Here is a 21,178-nt window from a genome sequence, read left to right on the forward strand (position 1 = left end):
AGGAGGCATTTTGAAGGAGAGGATAAAATGAGTTATATATCACACCTGCAGGTATTATTTATGCACTGACAGACAAAACACTTGGCCTCTTCAGGTTATCAAAACTGGATGCTGTTAACTAGCACCTTCATGACCAGGAAAATAATCAGGAAGAGACAATTTTATTGACTAATACCCCCAAAACCTAATTTTTCAACATCCAACAGGGACAGTTAATGACCAGTTCAAATTGTTCAAAGCAAAGGGACTTGCTAAAATTATTCTCGTACCATAAGGAATATTCACTCGTGTCTTCCTGAGAGCTGGAGAAATCTAGTTTGTTCTGTATGAGTCATTGTTTTCTCCTCGGGGCACAGACGAGCGTTTGTGAAGGTAACCACGCCAACCAGGCGGAAAGTGTCCTCTATTAATCAGCTTTAGCAAACCTGTCCTTCAGATTTTTCCCCTTTGCACAGTTTTTTCCATCTTAGATGGGACCTGGGATGAGTCAAAGATTAGTTGGCAGGATGGTGGTGGGGCAGACTGGTGTCCACCCACCTCCTGGACCCCTGCCCACCCTGGGAGGGGGAAGGCATCTCTATCTCCATCACGTTTCTCCTTTAGACACCCACGTGATGTTAGCTTGGGTCGACTCAGGTCTGTGAGGCAATGGACAGGTGACAAATGGAGATGGTGACATATCTGGGAATGACAAAAGATTGCCATTTTCTCTGACCAGATGGGCTAAGGTGGCAAAACAGCGGGTGTACATAGAATAATGGAAAACTGAAACTTTGCCCAAAAAGGTCTTTAATATCTATATTCTATTGGCAGTGCCCAAAACTTGGGTTTTGTTTTTCCTTTCTCTCTTCCTCAATGCCAGCTATTCAGCAACAGCAACGTAGGTAGCATGACAATATAATGCTTTGTTTTCATTATTCTGATTTAATTGCGCTTTGCTATTTTTAACTGCTGTAAATGCTACTGCCACAGGGAATAGGTAGAATTATTTTGCTGTTTTAGCAGACTGGAAAGAAATTGAATGAACTTTTGCATAGAGTGGGATGTTACCCTTGCCAACACTTAAATGAAATAGGTTTGCCTGTGTTATTATAGGACCATAATAATGTAATTACGTAGTACTAACAGAGTGTTTTACATCTCTGCAGTAGCCTGACATTAATCTGTGCAGTAGCTAAATATTATCTCCATTTTACAGACCAGGAAAGTAAGGAGAAGAGTAAATCTCTGGGATCATAAAGAACATTAGTGCTACGGTGCAGCTGGGAGGATGCACAGAGTACTCCCTGCAGGACTAAAAGACAAGTACTGCTTTATGCGGGGTTTTTTTAAGGTAAAATACTCTCCTGGGTTTTCTTTTTTCATCTTAACACAGGCATATCAACCCACTTCAGGATCTTTACAGGGCTGATACTGATCCTGCATGGTGAGTCTTCTACCCTCCGCAAAACTGGGCAATTGATAACCTGGCGATGTTTAATGCATTTATTCTCACATCTCTGTATGAGGGGAAACTTAGGCAATGAGAGACATATGGTGCACACAAGCCTCTGAGATAACTGATTATAGGGACTACGCAGCTTCAGCGAAACATGCTTGTGTCCCTTCTCCCCCACAACCCCAGCAATTACAAGGGTGTTGGTGACAAATCAGAGGGGTTTATTCAGTCTTCAAGAACCTGTATTAAATGCCTTTCATGGTCAGTGCCCAAATTCATCCAGCACTACAGAAAGCAAGACCTTGACACCCATGATGAGACTCCTGAAAAGCCATCCTTTACTGCCCTCAGATTCACATCCCATCTTCAGGGACACTCCCTTCACTCCCCAAAGTCAGACACTTTTCTTGAAAATCGTGTCTGCATTAACCCTAATCAGCCTCACGGGCTCTGGATAAATGTTCTCACGAGCATTTCTACAGCCAAGTTGCATCTTCTTCTTTCCTGGACATCAACCAGTGAGAGAGTTTGCAAAGTAACCGGAATGCCAGCGGCCTAGGCTGTCGCGCCTGCTGGAAGGACACGGGTAGGAATTTCTTGCAGCTTCACTCATGGATGAAACAGCCTCTGCAGGTCTATAATGATTTGTCATTTCCTCATTCCTGGAGGCCCGCTCTTCTCCAGCATCCACGTAAGAGGCTGTTTCTATTAATAGGTCTCAGGCTTTGCATTTCCTGCATCCAAAGTGCTAATGAAAACTCCTTCCTGCTGCTCCTCCAGGGGAAAGGCAGTTTCCTCCGTCTCCCCACCCCTATCTGTACATCTGGTCATCCGACCTTCTGGACATTTCTGTCCTATGGCAGATTTACATGAAACATCTGCCGCTTCTCGATGGGGTGGTTATTTTACAGGGAAAAACTGCAGGCTGTCTCAGGACAATAAGTGCTTCTCCCTGCCCAGATGACTAGTTCCATTCTCTGGAAGGGAAATAGCAATCAGACCTTTTGCCCTGGTTGACTTATCATACTGCTGCTTCTGCCTGAGTCAGGCTTCCTCTAGGGTCTGTTAAGTGAAATCCTTCATCCTGCATAATTATAACTTCATCCTGATGCTGAGGGCTGCCTTGACAGCTCAAAGAAAACGAGCTGGGGATTTTGGTCTCTGCAGTTGTTGATATGGGAATCACTTGGCAAGGACAAAAGTTTGAGATATGTCCTACCTACGTGCAGCCCTTCACCGAGCAGCAGAGCAGTTTTCCATGGCGGCTTTGCTCTATTCCTTTGCCACAGAAATTTTCTTGGTAGAGAAGTACTGATCAACTCCCTCCTCCACGCAGTGTACACCAAAGCTACAAACAACCTGGGCCAGGAGAGCAGACTCCAGCATTTTCTTAGGAGTCGTGCTGTTGCACATGCCTCATGGCAAACCAAGGGCTGTGCCATCAGCACTGCTCCAGTCAAACATTAATGCTCTGGATGCAAATGTGCTTTCATCTTCTGTTGACCTCAAAAGAGGTTTCTAGAGCTGGTTTGGGTGATGCAAGAGTTAATCTTCCCTCCCCTCTGCCCCCCTGCCCTCTTCCCAGCCTCTCTCTGCTATCAGACTTCCTGGAGCGATTGTCATCTCTCTGGGAACCCTGCAGTGGGAATTGCAAATCTGGGGTGAATCCTCACCCCGTCTGTGCCCCGAAGCCTCCCCGTGATGCTGAACAGTCGCGTTCGTGTCCTTGGCAAGCGAAGGGCTGCCTGGGACCAAGCTGCTTGCCAAGCCAGACCAGCAACCGTACCAAGGAGGATGCCATCAAATCCTGGGAAAGGGGCAATTTGCAAGTAATATTTGGTTTCCGCTCCTTTAGGAACCGGGGGTGGAAGGGAGGGGATGTGTGTTGGGAGTCTGATGAAGTTTGGCACTTTTGAGGTAAATGGAGTAGCAATCTTTTTGGGGGTGCATTTCCTATTTTTTGCTAAGTTTGTATTTTCTGCAGTGAATGTGATACCTAAAATGCCAGCAACATTTGGTTTCCATTCCCCCCAAAGAGACGTTTGTCTCCAGACTAATAAATCTGAATCTGAATGTGCAGCCTGGTAAAAAACTGGTGCCAACATGACCTGTTTATGTCTCCAGTGTCTCAGTTTTCCCATTTGACGAACAAACTTTCTGTTATAAGGTTTTGTAAGGTTTAAAAATGACAGGTTTTGTATCAGGTATGGGTTCCAAATCAATACAACCGCCGAACTAGATAAGAGACACATGCAAGGAACTATTTCTTGTATAAATGAAAGTATTTTTTCGAAGGATCTGTCACCAAGATGGTTTGGATGGTTTCGCCTCAGCAAAAAGTTGGCTGTTGAATATTTTCCCTTGAGAAGAAATACCTCGACAGCAGCTAGTTAAATATTGTGATTTCATATGGTGCCTTTATTTACAACGTGGCATTATCTCTAACAACATCTATTTATAATGATCTCTATGAGATAATAAACAGTGCTATCCTATTAACAGGGACCTCAGGGTTCAGCCAACAGCAGGAGGAGCCTGCCAAAAGAGCTAGGTGGCCTTCCATGCAGAGCAGAGCAGCACAGCTGATGGTATTTTAAATGTCCCTATATTGCTGTGTTCCTATTCAAATAAATAATGCATTAAAGGTGTGAAGAGAAGTTTATTGATGCGTGTGCAGCCCCGTGACCATTTGGGGTACTCCAGAAGGGGAACAGTTCCACTAACCCTTTCCCACCAGGCAGCTCCATAAGGGGTAAACCAGCAAGCAAACTTAGATGTTTTATGAGGAAAAAAAATTGTATTGTTTCCCTGAGAAAGCTCTCCTACCCTGTAGCCACCCAACGGGGAGGAAGCATAGTCCTTCGCCTTCCCCATCCCGTGGCTGGGAGATTTTGGTACTGAGGAGACTGAGAATGAGCTCTGCCACATCACAGGCATCGGGGCCAGAACCCGTCTCCACACTAAATCTTTTCCTAATTATAATATAGAAAAAAGGGATGCATTTCTGCCGAGGCATAGCCCACCTGGGATGAGGAATCTCCTCCCTCCAACACCAATGATTTGCTGTGAATGCTGCCACATTTCAGAAGTCAGAAAGAGGCAGCAGCCTTGGGGGTAACTATTTTTTGTGTGATTTCCATGCTTTTGGGGCTGGGAGGTGCTCTTCCTACTCCTTGCTGTGGCTGCCGTGGCTGTTGCCTGCCTTCCCTGGCGCTGGGTCCACCCCAGCTGAAAGGGACTTTCGGAAGTGGATCGGGCAGCGTCTGTGACGGATGGAGGCGTGGGTTGGAAACCTGTCTGCAGCAGACAGAAATCCCTGTGTTAATCCAAGCGGAGGGTTCCCCAGGCTGCCCGCACAAACAAGTCCCTTTTCATGCAAACGCCTGCCTGGAAAGCCCCGTGCCCCCCACCAGGGAAAAGCCAACCCTGTTGCAGCCCAATGGACGGTACATCCCACCAGAAAGCTTTCCACTCCTTTCATCACGTTATGTATTGCTTTGTTCCATTTGTGGTGGAAGAGATAGTTTTACCCAACATCTTCCATTTTCAAAGCCAAACAAGCCGCTATAAATGCCTCCTGTCACTGTTGGGGTTTGTGCATCATCAACCATGGCTAAATGTGGCTATAAGCAGTAATTATGCGACTGGATTGCATAGGAGGTTGTGTTTTAAGCACGGCCCTAATTCAGCCGTGGGCAAGCACCTTGGATCTTCTGCTCTTCGGAGTCGACAAGTCCAAACTTTCAGGAGACCTCCCTATATCCCACAGCACCTTTCATACATCACTATCCTTAACATCGAGGTCATCTGGGAAGCAAGATGCCAGCGTCCCACTGAAATGCAGGTCCTGCTGTAATGGCTAGAAATTTCCAGCCCAAATTTACATGCAGATAGTTTATCTTGAAGCAAGTTGGGCAACAGTAAGGGTAGTCATGGCACAAAGCAGCCTGGGCAGGACATTGCAGACACAGGACACAGGAAGGATTATGTTCTGTGTTTCTCCTCAGAGACAACATGGGAGTCTTATCTGCACTGTAAAATGAATGATAGCTTGGAGAAATACACAGCGAGCCTCTGTACAGGCTCCCAGGACTGCCTGCTGGGATTCACAGCAGTGTGTTTCTGTGCTGGCCAGCAGGTCCCGCGGCTCCGCTGGATCGCCACTGCCACGCGACAGCCCCTGTGATGAGCTCCCAACAGCCACTTCACAAAAAAGTCCCAGCCTGCAAAAATCTCCACATAAACAGCGTGGGAGTCCTCAAAGTGGGATGTATGACAGGGGTTATGATGCTCAAGGGCAACTGAAAATTGCCTGCTGAGATGCTGCTGAAGGACACAGTGTTTCTGGGAGTCATCCATAATGAAAACTGATTTTCTGAATACCTTCATTTCCTGATCATACCATGGTCCTTTTCTGAAGAGGATGCGTATGAATATTAATACATTAGATATTAATCCCATTTTCCAAAATCCTTTTCAAGATAAGTTCAGTCCTCTCCAGCTCTATAGTGAAAATGTACCCAAAAAAAAAAAAAAAAATTAAACCCCTCACTTCTGAGTTGCAAAGCATCAGTGAGAGCAAGCTGGGCAGGGAGGCCACCTCAAGCATGTCCTCTCAGAGGTAGCTGAACGGGTGTGGTGAAATGTGCTTCACATCCAGGGGCTTCAAACTGTGCCTTGGGAACCCGTGAAGCACAAGATGTGAAGATGAGGACTTTTTAAGATGGGCTTGAGGGGGATTTACGACCCTGGAGACTTCACTAAGCCTTTCCATAGGTTTCCCTGCAGTTCGCATAAAAACGGAGTCCTAATTCACAGCCCAGCACTAAAAACTTGGACTTTCCTCAAAGAAAATGGAGGAGAGAAAAAAAGATATCAAAGAGATCAAAACTGTGTTTGCGTTAACATCAGAAATCAGATGGTGGCAAGGTCCTCTGAAGAAAAAAGGCTTCGATCTTTTCCTCTTACTGGTGTCCAACCTGTAAAAATGAATGTGCCGACATCTCCAAGAAAATATTCTCTCCATGACCTTCCTATTCCCCCCTCAACTGGAGGGTCCTGCTCATCATAAAAATGTTTTCTCTATGCTAGTTCACAGGATAGATTTGTAGGAAAAACCATTACATTAATACAGCGTTAATTGTTTTGCTGTGTAGAATTACCTATAAAAGACACTGTTATTCAGGGGCTAAAAAGACCTCAGTTCCTCCTGCAAACCCTCCCCTCTGCCACTTGCAGCCCTGAAATCCTTTTGCTACACGGCTTGAACCAGTAATTCTTTTTGGAGTGGGAGGTAAGCTTATAATGTGGCTGAAAGGATACTTTTCATCTCCTAGCCAGTGGTATCTATTTATTTATTTTATTTGTTTTTAATGAGACTCCAGCTGAAGACTAACACTTGACTTTAGCAACTGCTGAGGAAAACTTATTAGCAGGGTGATATATAGGATCTTTTTACTTCACAGATGGGCTCTCCCTAGTTCAAAAGAAAACGAGGTCTCAAGTAGCCTGTTCTTAAAAAAAAAAATAATAAAGCTTGACTTCAGAACAATGGTATGTGCCCTTAGGGCAGCTTTCCAGATCACGAGGGGGTTAGGGAGAGGCAAAAGATATGCCCTGAAATACACGGGTGAGCTCCTATCCACAGCCCTTCCTCTGCAAGCAGCGCCAGGCAGGCTTGGCAAAAACACTGAAGATCTGCTCAAAAACACAGCAGCTGATGGTATTTGGCCATTGTTCCCAGAGGGAATAAATCCTTATGGGATGGGCTGACCTAGCATAAACACCCTACACCTATATTCCCCTGCGGTGCAAATTTTGGAGTCCTAAGGCTTGACACACAAATTACCAAATTACTGATTAATTTCCTTTGCGGGTTGCTATGGGTCAACATTTTATTCGTGGGCAAAATACAGGCCAAAGATGTTTGTCCCTCGGTTTCAAGCCTGTAGCCTGTGCTGGGGCTGGAGCGCTTGCACGCTTGCTGGAACGATGTCAGGCAGCGCTTAGAGCGAGGGGATACGCTTTGCCATTCTATACAGGTCACGAGCGTTGGCAGCCAGCAACTCAGCAGTTCAACTTTTCTGCTGTAGTATAGTAACACTGTCTATTAATGATGCACTTATACATAGTTAATAAAAGGTAAATTTATTTATCTATATGAAATAGCCATTTTAATAAATGGCAAACCATTTTTATAGAGACCAGAAGCTTGTTTATAGCCCCAGTTTATAACTAGCTATAAAAACTCAGATTGATGTGTTTTAACTGATGTTTGACACATTCTAGTCATGTTTGCAATTTTCTTATAAAAACCTCTTAAATGTTTATTTGCCATTTATAAGTCATTTACAAAGGGAAGCATTACTATAAATGCAACTATTGCATACAGATTTCAGATACCTGAATAATTTGATTATTTGTTCTCTGTTCTCATTTCCAAATGAACTGACTCTATTATTTTTAAATTATTATTCATTTTTTCTTTTTCTTTTTTTTCTTTTAAGGACGGAGTCTCCAGCACAAAAGGGTTAATGCAATATTTAAGGTCTGGACTACCTGTGGTTTTGTGCCAATACCATTGGTTATGGATGTGCAAATTTTTACCAATACTGCTATAAAAGTAGGCCTTAATGTGCTGTGACCAGTTTACAGGGGAAAAGGAATGACTTTAATCCCCCTGATTAGCACCAGTTCAAGATCCAGGTCACATCACACCATCGCAGGGTCTCCGCCTTCTCGCCCCATCCTCTGCCAAGCCAGTGCTGCATTTGCAAGCTCGCTGTGTCTGTGCTATTTTACACGTATCTTACACCAGAACATCTTACTCCTCTCCATTTTTGTGGATAATCTGCACAGATATAACTGCCTATAGGGAATGCTTATTCCATTTTAACTGCACTGGTGTATGTGCAGCCAGCCTTTTCCATCTGGCAGCTAGTGCTTCGAATGCCGCCAGTAGGATGCTTCCATCTGGCCCCCAAACAATTTTCCACCATCATTTAGCATTATATTTACCATCCAGCCCCCGAGAAATCTGTTACAACGGTCTGCCCAAGGACTGCCCTTTTGCTTTGCCCCCCTCTCCCTGGCTGCTGAGACGGACTGCACAGGGAGCATCCCCCAGCGAGTCCCCCCAGGCCTGGAGGGAGATGGTGTGATGGATCCCACTGTACCTGGAAGGTCAACTCTGCCTCTTGCAAACAGCTATATAAAAGTATCGGCTCAGTCTTTTTGCTTCCATTTCTGCCTGTAAATACAGTGATGAGATATACTTTGATGCCTAAAAAAGCCTTTTCTCCCTTATATACCCTCCCCATGGAAAAGGGGGCAAAAATAGAGGAGAGAATCAAAAATAAAGAAGCAGGACAAGAAAAAGGGAGAGGAGTGTGGCTGCTAAGTCTAAGAACACAAATCAGACAGAAAGTTCCTTTCCAGACCTGGGAGCAGGACAGAGAGGGGGAATTTCCACTAAATATACCTCTCCTTTGCAAAGATCCCAACACCTCCAGTGGCTTTCTCAAACAGTTCCATTCCTGAAGGGTTTTGAGAAATGCCAGGGACACAAACAAGCAATTAGTAGTGATTTTCTTGTGCTGTTTACCTCCTGTGGGTAACGCTACAAATCCTCCCGTCCTGTTGCAGGGGATTTAATCTGTCTCTCTCTAAGTAGGCACAATGCAAGTTTCAATTCTTCAAGAAAATTTGATGAGTTCAGGCTGCCTGGTGGACTCCTCTCTCTACAATGATCCCAAAGATGAGAGGGGGGAAAATAATTACTTTCAGGAAAACATAAATTTAAAATAAAACCTCAGATTCTGATAACAGCATAAACTATTTTTTCCCATAATGCGGACCTCAAATCTATCTGTCGAGGCAGAAGTTGTGTTGTTACGGGTGAGAAGGGGGATCAGGTATTTGGAAGGCCACGGCAATAGCAGGGTGTGGGTTCAACACGCTGTCAGGATGAGGATGGAAATGTATGTTAAGACACTGATACGATCCAGGGGGTACTGAGGGAGGTGAAAAGCACAGAGCTCTCCCGCAGTACAGCAACCAACATGCATCCTCAGCATGCACAGCAGGACGTTTCTAAGGAGGTTTTTAAAGGTTGCTGCAGAGCTATTGAACCTACTTTTCATTTAACCCTGCCAAGAGACCCAACACCCCCAATAACCTCTGACTTAATACCGCTCTTACTGAAGTCAGTGGTAAATTTTGTGTTGCTTGCAGTGGAGTTCATGACTCTGTAAGTACACGGGGCTCAGAATTACAGAAAAAGCAATTTCAATAAAAATGTCTAAAATATATTTTCTAGGCTTGTCAAGGCTATAATCTTGGTGTCTTCCAGAGCTGTAAGTGGTTGGGAAAGCTAAAGAATTTACCCAGGACCAAATCTGACCTCTTGTAAGCCTCCAGTGGGTACAGGGTAGGGTGCAAACACCTCATGTGAAAGAAGGGTAGGTATTTTATTGTGTATAGCTTGTTCTTAAACTCCTGCAAATTATCAGTACTATGAAAAGCTCTTTGTGAGCTAGAAAGTCCAAGTGAGAAGTATATTCTTCCTGAATTATTTAGCCTAGAACTAATAATAACAATAACAATAAAAATAAACCTAGAAATGAAAATGGCTGCTAAGCTCTGTAATCAATTCTTCCCTCATTGTAAATCTTGTGTGGTCTCATTTCTGTTCAGCATAGAAACAGGAAATGTTGTTTTCAAAGGAACCGTTACAAGGGAGCTCTTTGTTATTTGTCCGTGCAACGCTTCGCACAACGAGGCCTTAATCCTCGATTAAGTAGGTGCTACTGTAACACAGTAACTAATTACACCATGTGTGGGAGCGTTATTATTGATGAGCATAACCATAGTAAAAATAACAATATTAGTTAGGGATTATTAAGTAGAAGAGCTTCACCTTGGAAGGGGTTTCTCAGGAAATCAGGCCACGTGGCTTCGGGGCAGTTCCAGGCACCAAAACAGAGGAATAATCGCCAGTGACATATCATGAACCCAGTGGCTGCCATTTCTGCTTTTCTTCTGGCATTTTCCTTTAAGGTTTTGCATTGGTCACATCATGCTCTGGAGAAGACAAATCTGCAGGGGCTGCTTGTCCTGATGTCTACGTGATTTTTGTTGGAAGGACAAATTTGCATGGAAAGTGTCTGGTCCAGATAGGATAGGCGAGCTCAGGAGCCGAGCCTCTCTAATTCTCTTCTAAACCTGGGAAAGGGGTGTTCAGGGCTTCCCCCAGTGGAACTTTAAATATCTGAATCTCTTTCCCTAATAAACTGCTTTGCTAATAAACTGCTACCATATGTAAATGCTAACTGTTCATTGACTCTCCACACCCACCCGGAGCTGCTCGCTGGAGTACTGCTGCCCTTGTACACGACACATACTCACATCGCTATAAAAAGTAGCAGACTGTGTCCCTTTAATAAATTACACCATAAATTTTACAGACTTTACCCCAGTGACTTTTTAAATCTTGCTTCAGCTATGCAAAATCATCTTGCAATAGGAAACATCCTTCAAACGTTTAGGTTAGAGGAACAGAATTTAATCCACTCAAGTTGTTTTAAAGTGTAATAAATAAATAAAATGTACCCTCTCTTCAGGATGAAATATGACACACACAAAAGGGAGACAAGCAGCTTTGATAGCTGATAATAAGGGCCAGTATTTCATTTACATTTTATTCAGCATCTGTTTTTTGTCCTAAAAATCTAGTATCTATGACACTGACAAATTAACTTAAAAAAAGTGAAGTACTGGAAAAGTTATTTTGTCCTGAAATCTTCCAGTCTGAGAATTAAGAAGAAAAAAAAATCAAGTTATTTCAATAGCGATACAAGACTCCCACGCAGAATGAGACTGTCAGTAAATGTCGGGGCCCAGGACCTGAAGATGAGGAGAAATAGAAAGCTTCAAAACCAAATTGACAGCTTTTCTGTGGTTTTCTTTTTGCCCTTCTATTACTCCCATAGGAGGTGACCGTGGACCCAAAACTGAACAGCTACTGCTGCCAATACGGTGATAACCTTTGGCGCTGTGGACGAGCCTGTTCTGCCTTGCGTGACTGCTACCACAAGAGTTTCTAGGGGTGGCCATGGTACTAGAAACCTTGGTCTCCACAGTGGATAAACAGGCATTTGTGCTGACTCCAGAGGCAGATGGAAAACTAATCAACCTATGGAAACCTATGGAAACCTATGGAAACCTATGGAAACCTATGGAAACCTATGGAAACCAAGATACAGCACTGAAAGGAATGAGCCTCACAATAAAAAAGATTGGCAGGCCCAAAGTAGCGTTGACACCAGGGTTCATAAAGAGTGTAGGTCAAATTCAAACCTAAGAAAAGCAGGAGATGCCCCCATTAAGACCAAGCCTGACTTTGGCCATGATTCTTGAGCTCTTGAGGAGGAAGCACAAGCTCTTCAGCCGTTCACGAGGGAACACCACTAGTTTTGTGACTTTCAATATTGCACTCGATCCTGCTTTCCATTCTGCTGCGGTTTCATGGGCAAGGTTTCTGGGCATGGGTCCCAAGACAAGGGGATGCTAATTGCTATTTAGGATTGGGAGGGGTGGGGGGAAGGAAAAGCCAGTTGTCAAACACCACTGCCCACACAAACTCCTATGTGTGAGCACGGCACCACCACAGCCTTCCAGGGTTTTTCCACTTTTTTTCATAGGTGTTGACCACTATCAACAATATTATTTATGAAATGGTGTAACTGCCAATGTGTTTGCCTGTAATTTAACAAATACAGCTAAGTAATTTTCTTCTTTTTCCAAGAAGAAATGAAGAGTGAAATGTTTACTTTAGGAAGATGCAACACCCAAGAGTAAACAGAAGACATGTTACGGTTGCTTCTGGTTGTTTCCATAATAAAAATCTCAGAAGAACCACAAACAAATAAAGAAAAACCCTTGAAAAGACAAGAAAACTGGAGAAATTGCTGTTAATGAGGAATTGAGAAGCATGTGGGGGACTAACAGTAATGTCATTCCACAGCAGAAAATAGAATACGTATCACATGTGGGTGCAGCCTGACTTAGCCTTACCTGCTCCCAGCCAGCACACCGATGGACTATCAAAAAATAGCACTGAAGACCATATGAAGAACATTGGAAGACCTGGGATGGAAAAGCGATCCTCAGAGCCGCTGCAGATGACACAGCGCTACACGGCCCTGCTCACGCACCGAAGTTGCAAGCAGTGATTAGCTTCAACCCAGCTTTAAACCATCACTCTCGTCTGCAAAGCACGCAGGCTTTTAGCAGCACCCCTGGTGTTGGCCTTGGGACTTTGTGCTTTGCTTTAGCAGAATAAAGGGGCCTCACCTGGGGCTCTAAATCTGGCCTTTGACATAGCTGAGCTAATCCTGATTTGGGAGGATTCATTAATTTCGCACACCTTTATTTACCTTGAGAGTGAGCTCAGGCCTCCCTTTGAGTCCTGCACTGTGCTTTTGACTGTCCTTTCTGTATGCTGTACACAGTAGTTGGACATGGTCTGTAGACCTCTGTAGTTGTTATTTTTCATCAGGAAGATGGCTTTTAGCTGCAGGGGTAAACCTCACTCCATGCTGGGCAAATGTTGGGTGGAAAAATATTTCACAATAGGAAACAAGTTGGAATAAGTCAGAAAAGAGGAAGTCAACCAATCCACGGTGCTGTTTGGTCTTGGTGTAATATTTCAAAGTTCCCTGTTTTGAAATTATTAGACCACCAAAAAAGTGAAAGGCTGCCAAAAATTACTGTAAAAGGTAATAATTGTTAATAACTTGGCATCTGCTTGCTCATTTGAGCTGCATGGTTTTGGCATTCATTAAAGACAACATTGTAAGCAAATAAAAGAGCAACTGCCTGGCACATAAAATTTTTAACCACATCATAACTAAATATTAAACGCGAGTTTTTAATTCAATTTATAGTTTAAATAAGGATATTTGCAGTAACTTTAAAAAAAAAGGGAGAAAAAGAAGAGTCAACCCCATAAACAGTCAGTCATAACAAGATTTTAAAGAAATAATAGCAGTGTCCTTGACCTTGAAATGATCCTTTTTCTGAATTAGCACAGGAATTTAATTAAAGCTTAAAAAAAAGCTTTCATTCTAGATTTGAGTTACCAAATATTTAGAGATCCAGTGCCCAGGCAAGCCAATGGAAACATTCCTGTTCATTTCAGTGAGCTTTGGATCAGGCCCCGCACAGCTTTGGGTATCTCGTTTCACGGGATGGACCCAAGGTCACTGCAGGAGAAAATGTTCTCCCTTAACCCAACAATATCTGAGGTCGTACATCCCAGGGACCATGAAGGTGGTTGTATAGCATGGATGACCCACGGAGGAGCAAAAGCTAAGCCATCTTCATTCACCTTGCCTTGCCATCACTCTGCAGTAGTATCAGACGATTACATGAGGCTCCGAGGCCTCTTTTTTTTTTGTCCTTTCCAACAGCTGAGGCCATTTTGACCTGCTAACAAGGTCGATAAATCTCTGTAGCCAGCACTGCCAGAGAAGCAGCACGTTCCTGCCAGTGAGCCTCCGTCTCCCTTCTCTTTCCAACTGAGTTGTAGAAGTCACAGCTCTAACATGTTAGAGACTCATCCAAAGGTCACTGAAGTCAGGGGACACCTTTTCTATTGACTTCAGTGGGCTTCAGACCAGCTTCTTAGTCACCGTTAGCAAGTCAGCATTTACCAGAGTGCTATCTGGGGCCTCCAGCTCTTTCCTGTTCCCAGTATAGGCTACGTGGTGATAGCTGGGGTGTCATCCAGTGCTTGCATTTGGCATTTCTGACCTCTAAGTGAGCTACTCCATCCCAGTCCAGCACATCCAGGGCTCTGCCCTTCATAACCCAGGATGCAGGAGGGAGGGGAGCAGGCTGCAAGAAGTGCATCTTTCCTTACTCAACCCCTTCTTATCATGATCCCAAGCAGAGGATAATTTTTAGGGGGCTGCAAATCCCCCCCTAAAAAAACCCAAAAGCCTGTCTCTCTAAGGTGGTGGTGAAATTCCTGACCACTTTCTCAAGTCAGGTTTGTCATGAAGTGTTTGGCAATTTTGCTTGAGTCAGGACAAAATAAGGACAAAGTGGGAAAGAAGCCCTCAGTCCCGGCACACAGTCAACAGTGTCATCTTTCAAAAGAAATTTCTGCACACTCAAAAGGATCAATGTCTTCTTATTTTGGTTCAACAGAGGCCTGGTTTATTACACAGCTTTTGTTTTTATTAGTGAAATACACTAAACTGTTTTCTCAAGACTTGCCAAACAGCTTAAAACGTAATACCATTAAATTTGAGGTCCTACTGGGAAAAGTAATGCAAACTTAATTAAAGTTAACCAGAGTTTTCTCCTTCTGCAGACCCGTGTTTCGCTGTGTTGGAGTTTGCTCGTAAAGCACTTGCTTACTCAGTGTGGCAGCAGCTCTCAGGCTGGAAAGGGTGATGCAATTTGCTGAGGGCTGCCAGGGTGGAAGATGGTGAGAAAGGAGGAACGAGCAACAGAAATAGCCGGGGAAGAAAAGAAAAGGACTGTTTTCTTCCTCTAGTGTAAAAAAATCCCAATTTTCATGTTAAGCTTCATGGCATCCCCACAGCTTTCACAGGGATGGGGTCTGGAAGACAGTGTGGTGTCTCCAAAGGGGATGAGGGCTCAAACTCCAGAAAACAGCTACAAGGGTCAAATATTAGTCTTTGCAATACAATGTTTGCAACATTAATCTTCATAATATTTCTTTTGTAGCTTCTGACTGTCCTTCCATTCTCACCCCCAAGATATCCATGCCACCTCTTCAGATGTCTCCTCTACACATAGCAATTACTCCTCTCTGCTGGCAGGAGCCTGGCAGGCAGCAGGCAGAGATTTAAGGGTCCAAGAGGAAGGATGAGCTTTGCCAACAAGAGCCATGACATTGTACCCCTAATAAATGAGCATGGTGAAGTGATATACTGATTGTATCTCCATATCTCAAGATAGAAATAAAACTCAGATCCTGTCTCCTTACAGAGAATTAAGTGTTCACCTGTGTTTTAGGGCAAGGGTGAGAATATGGCACCTGATGTTTGGCAAAGTGCCAACATGGGTAGTCGGATATTTTGCCCATCAAACAGTTGCCTGTTCAATTCCTCTAGAGATGAGCTCTGGCCTATAAAAGGGCAGATTACAGAAGAAGGTCCCCCTAGATGCCGTCTTCTTCCTATTAGCATGTGTTGGTCAAGAGAGGGTAGAAATCTGGCAGCAGCACTGAGCCATGCAATGGGAATAAGAGAGCAACCCAAATGACTGGTCAAAGAGTCCAGGACACCATTAGTCACCGTTGCTGGGACAGGCTAGAAAGCAGCGGTAGGAGGCTCTGGGAGGATGCAAGTTGTTTTGTGACAAGTTATTCTGGGATTTTGCCTCATCATGATCCTCTATTGTTAGTCTTCTGAGCAAAGTGCGCTTCTGTCCCAAACATTGTAATGTGCTTTCTGCAGTCTGAATGAGTTTATTATATGTAGTGTTATTAGCAGCATTGGAAAAGAAAAAAAAAAAGTGAAAAATTACCATAAAAAGTATGTTTTAAAAAGAGAACCCTCTTAGAAATCGTTCATATGCCTCCACTTCATTACCAGCCTAAGGGATGAGTTTCCAAGCCATATATCCTGCAAAGGAACAGGTAGTGCATGGAAAGCTTAATCTGTGAGTTATTGAATTAGAATCCTGCTTCTCAGTTCAGAAAAAACAAAGCTTTCTTGTGATCTATTTATCCAGTTAAAACTCCATGAATTTTGAATAGTATATTTAAATTGTTTTATTAACATAGTAGAAGTAATTAATTATTTCACTTAAGCAAGAAGTATGCAGGAAATAAGCAAACAAATGGAGGTGATGTTCAGCAATGGAATGATTAATTATGGTTTATCTAATATCTTTTAATTTTTATAAAAGCTTTCTTTATTGCTACCCAGTTATAGCAGGTATCTGTAATAGCTCTGGTCAGTAATTTCCTAGCCACCATCCTTTCTCAGCTAAAATTTGGAGTTCTAAAAATATGCACAGCGTCTTTGCATTTACAGAGTCTGGAATATTATATTGCAGAAGAAGAGCTCCGATGCCGCTGAGGCTGAGATTTTTTTTTAATTGATAGGATGGAAAAACAAAACGATGCGGCCTCGGACAACTCATTCAGTCTTTTCTTCTCTCAAATTGTAAATTAACTCCGCTCTGTTCCCTGAAGGTGGAGAAAGAGGTTGGCTTCAGGTCTGCCTGTGAAGCACCTGGATGCTATTGAAATGAGGGTGTAAATAAGGGTGAAATATTTACGCTATGTAGGCATTAAGCATTCTGGAACGAATTTCTTGTGGAAGAGTAATTCCTGTAAGTAATTCATGGGACCTTTTTTTTTTTCCTTGCTGCCACCTCATGGAAGCCCTGGGCAGCAGCAGTGGCAACTTGTTTTTGTTTTTCCCCCCGCAGCACTTAGACACGAGCCCTGCAGAGAGCACCGCCTGGTATCTGCGTGTTGATAAGAGGGACAAGAATAGCATTTCGGTCCACAGAGAATTCATTTATTTCCTAAAAGCTGCATCAGTTGCAAAGCTATCGCTTTCCTTTTTGCCCGAGCATTGGTAACGCCAGACGTGACCAGGACTGAAAAGCCATACGTCCCTGTCTGCAGGGGCACTTCCTGACCAGAAACAAGCGATGGGACATCTCTTTCTTTCCACTACCCCTGGAGAACAACAATTTTTTGGGAGCAAACTACGCCTACATGGAAAGTTCCCATTTCCTCCTCAAAACAACAAAAAATATATATATATATAAAAAAAATAAGGCTCTTGTCTCCTCTGTTCCACGGCTGGGGCAGGTTCCCGCTTGTGCTATACCGTGGCCCTCGCCTTGGCCGGCTGCCCAAAACTCCCGTCTGTTTTCCAGACAGGAAATATGAATCAAAATAACATGACATAAAAACAGTAATTAGCTTTTGTGTGTGAGGCTGCTAAGGCCTTAATGAGGAACAGGCTTGTAATAAAACTCTTGGCTACTCTCTCCAAAAAGTACTCTCTCGCTCACTCTCCTTTTCAGTTCATCATTTATTTTCTTGTAGGGAGAAGTGAGGAGAGAAAGAGGCACTATCTGTAAATTGATCCTCCCCACCCTTGCTTAATTATCAGGGAGTCTGTAAATGTTTTGACAGTTTTTTCCATTTGTTTGGGGCTATTTTTCTCCCACCCACAATGCTCATCTTTCCCCATGATCCTTTGCTGCCTTTCATGGCAACTTAAAAGCTCTGGCTTGAGCAATAGCTGGGCTTTTAATGAAAGTGTGGGACCCTATGGATCACCTGGGGCTACCACACTCCTCCAAGGTTATGTTCTGGAGAGTTGCTCCATCAAGCGACCCAGCGCAGTTGCGGTGTCTCCAAGCTTCCTTGTGCGCTTGAGCAGAGTGAAGCGTGTTGTGGAGCCACGGGTTCACCATGAGGCCAAGGGAGCTGTGCCAGCACCAAAGGGTCACCTCATCTAGCACCCTTTGCGCAGAAAGCTGTGATCTCAAACGGCAAATATCGACTCCAGCTCCTTTGGTGCATGGATGAGTTTAATTTCTGTAGGAAGAGGCTTCAAGTTTCAGTAGTAAACTCTCGTCTCGAACCTGGCATCATGAGGACTCGGATTAACACGTGAAATGAGACCTGCCGCGGGAGAAAGGCTGCTGAGATTGCTTGTTGCGAGTACTCAGAGGTATGCAGAGGTTTGCAACCCCCTGGACTTGTCTTCAGCAATGCAACATTTTGCTTATAAAACCGGCTGTGCCTCCTTCCCAGACAGATGTATCCGGTGACGAATGATATGATGTTATAACTCTGTAGGAGTTAAGGACCACCTCACACCCTACTGGTCTTGGTCCGAAGTATAAACCCTACATTGATACCACTTTCCCTTGTATAACCATAATGTTATGTCTTTGTACAGGCCCTGATAGCTTTTCTGTACATGTCTCTGTCTGCATGACTGTAGGGTCCCTACCAATTTTAATGAGTTGCAATTTGGAGGCAAAGTCCCTTTATGGTCAGCCTACCCAGAGCTGCAGAGCACTGATGCAAGCCAGTTTCATGGTTTCTAGCAATAAATAGTAAAACTTTTCTAGGAACAGTCATCGTCCATGCACGTAATGCCCTATTGGTAGCATTTCTAATGGGTTTCACCGAGTGGGAGGAAAGAGAAAAATTGTGTCCCTGGTTCCAGAGGCTGTGCTCCTGTTCCCTACCTCTTTATGGGGAGTTTTCTGGGACACAGCATGGGAAAAGAGAGGGGGGTTTGGAGAAAGTATCCACAGATTACCTGCATCTGTGGAACAAACCATTGACCCTCCTGGAAAGCTTCCTTCTATGGTAGGGCTAAACTCATGCCAGTGCTCTGTAAAGTGATGCTTACCGATTAATTAACCATCTGCAAGAGCACCTTGGCTGCTGATGGATAGTTTCCATTGCTTAGCGCTCTACCTCACAGCTGGCAAAGCCCAGCAGCGCTGCTGGAGTCAGAGAATATATTCTGGGAGACCTCAAAGAGTGCTGTAACTTTTAACTCCAAGTGCTGCTGTACATGATAACATCACACTAGAGCTAGCCGGAAAAAAACCTTTCCCTGGCAATTTTTCAATGGAAAATGCCATCCAGTTGAAATCAAGACTTCCGATCAGAATATGGTGTTGTCAATGAAGTTTTGTTTCAGTTTTTTAAACAGTTGTTTTGACTAGGTTGAAGTAATGTGTTTGGACCTTGTTGGAGTGAAATTACTTGATTTTTTTGTCCTAAGTGTCTTTTTGTAACAGCGTGATTTAATTTTATGCTTTGAATAGGGTATGTTTAAAAGGAAGGTATTTTGTTCTGATTTAGTTTTATCAGAACAGGCTATTTTAATTCATCCCAAATATTTTATTTTTTTTTAATGTGGTTAAAAAGAAAATGTGATCTTCAAAAGTTTTTTTCTGATTTGGCCCTAAACCAAATTTTGAAATGTCAGAATTTCAAGTGGACTTCCAGTGAAGTTCAACCCTTTCCATGGTGTAAAGCAAGAAGAAAAGCCACATAAAACAATCAAATTGATGTAGACATTTATTACTTGTGAGAGTTGTAAAAGCATCACATGGCTTTCTCATAAAAAGTCATAAACCCTATTTACAGTCCCTGCATTATTATTCTAGTAACTAAAACCAGTGACTCTATGAAGAGCATGAGTGTTCAGCTAACTCTCTTACAACTAGCTTGGAAATGCAGAAAATACTTACTGTTTTCAGAGGAGGGGGATTGTATTTTACATGTATTTATTTATTGTGTTTACCTCTTACACTTACAGCTTGGCCCCTACCCAAAGGGTCAAAGTTATAATTACTTATACTTCATGATAACAAATGCAGAAATTAAATCAGTTAAGTGCTCTCACGCTTTTATGATAACTAGCAGTCTTTAGGTTTTGTTTCAACATTCAATAGGGTTAAATGCTTTAGTAGGAAAAGGTTAACCCTGTCCACAATGGAGCACCCAACACTTACAGCCTCAGGCTGTGTGTGGTTACAGGTAAAATTTATTGGGGATGATCATAAAGTCCATAAGGCAAATGAAAAAAAAAAATCTACAAGGTTTTGGATCAAGTCCAGGCTCTTCCTATTCAGAAATTTTTTTAAAAAAAAGATATTCAGAAAGATTCTTTTGTTTTTCCATATTCTTAGCTCAGTGAAATCAATGAAAAAGGTCAGCTCCAGAGAGAGAGTTTGGTTGTCCCGTTAAACAGCAGTGTTGCTATTGCAAACACATTGTGTTTGGGTGTTGTCATCTCTGGAATAAAGCACCGAAGCTTTTAGACTGAAGCCAAAGCTTCCCTCAGACTTTCTAATGTGAAGAGCTTTTATATTGCCTGTAAAAATGACACCCCCCTCCTTCTTCAGGGAAAGTTCAAAGCAGCTCTGAAGCAGGATCAGCTGGAGATGTTTGCAGAGTTTTGCTTTATTAAGGGTCTAAGTGAAGGGAAGTCCCGCTCCTCGCGTTGGCTTTGAACCTACACAACTTGGACTTACGGAACATGATCCTCTTGCCTGTAACATAATTGCTAATGTTTTCTTACTTTTATTTTCTCTCATTTGTCATCCTCTACAGAGCCAACAAGTTCATCTAAGAGGGCGAGTGAGCTTTGCTGTTCGTCAGTGGAAGATCTCTGTGGAAGGCTCTGTCTCTCATGGGTTTCCCACTGGGGTCGCTGCGCTGGGATCAGCATTGCCATGCCCAGCCATAGCAGCTTTTTATGACCTTGCCATTGTTATTTTCAGCTTTTTGCTTTTATACAGGACCCATACATAAACCAAGGCTTAAAAATACTTGAATCCAGCCAATTTTTCCCTACAGATCTGGGAACTTGCGTTTGTTGACCGAGCTCAGCCAGATACCGATTTCCAGAGTCCAAAACTCAGCTCAGACCAGTGTCTCAAAAAAGGAAATATTGGAGGACAGCCCTTGGCAGCTTATCAACCCATCACCACTCTCCCATGGATGTAGTACAGCTACCCCACACCAGCTCACCTCACCTGAGAGTACCCCCAAAATAGCCTGCAAAGAGCTGATAAAATTGTTTTGCTGGCTGTTAGGAAGGGTTAAAATATCTGAGCTACGTGAAGGAAACACTTATGTTTCAGAAAATAGTTGAACCCTTAGCAGAGCTCCCTTCTCAGAGAGGAGATGGCCCTTGGGGT

This window comes from Phalacrocorax carbo, chromosome 8 (genome assembly GCF_963921805.1).
Source record: "Phalacrocorax carbo chromosome 8, bPhaCar2.1, whole genome shotgun sequence".
NCBI lineage: Eukaryota > Metazoa > Chordata > Aves > Suliformes > Phalacrocoracidae > Phalacrocorax > Phalacrocorax carbo.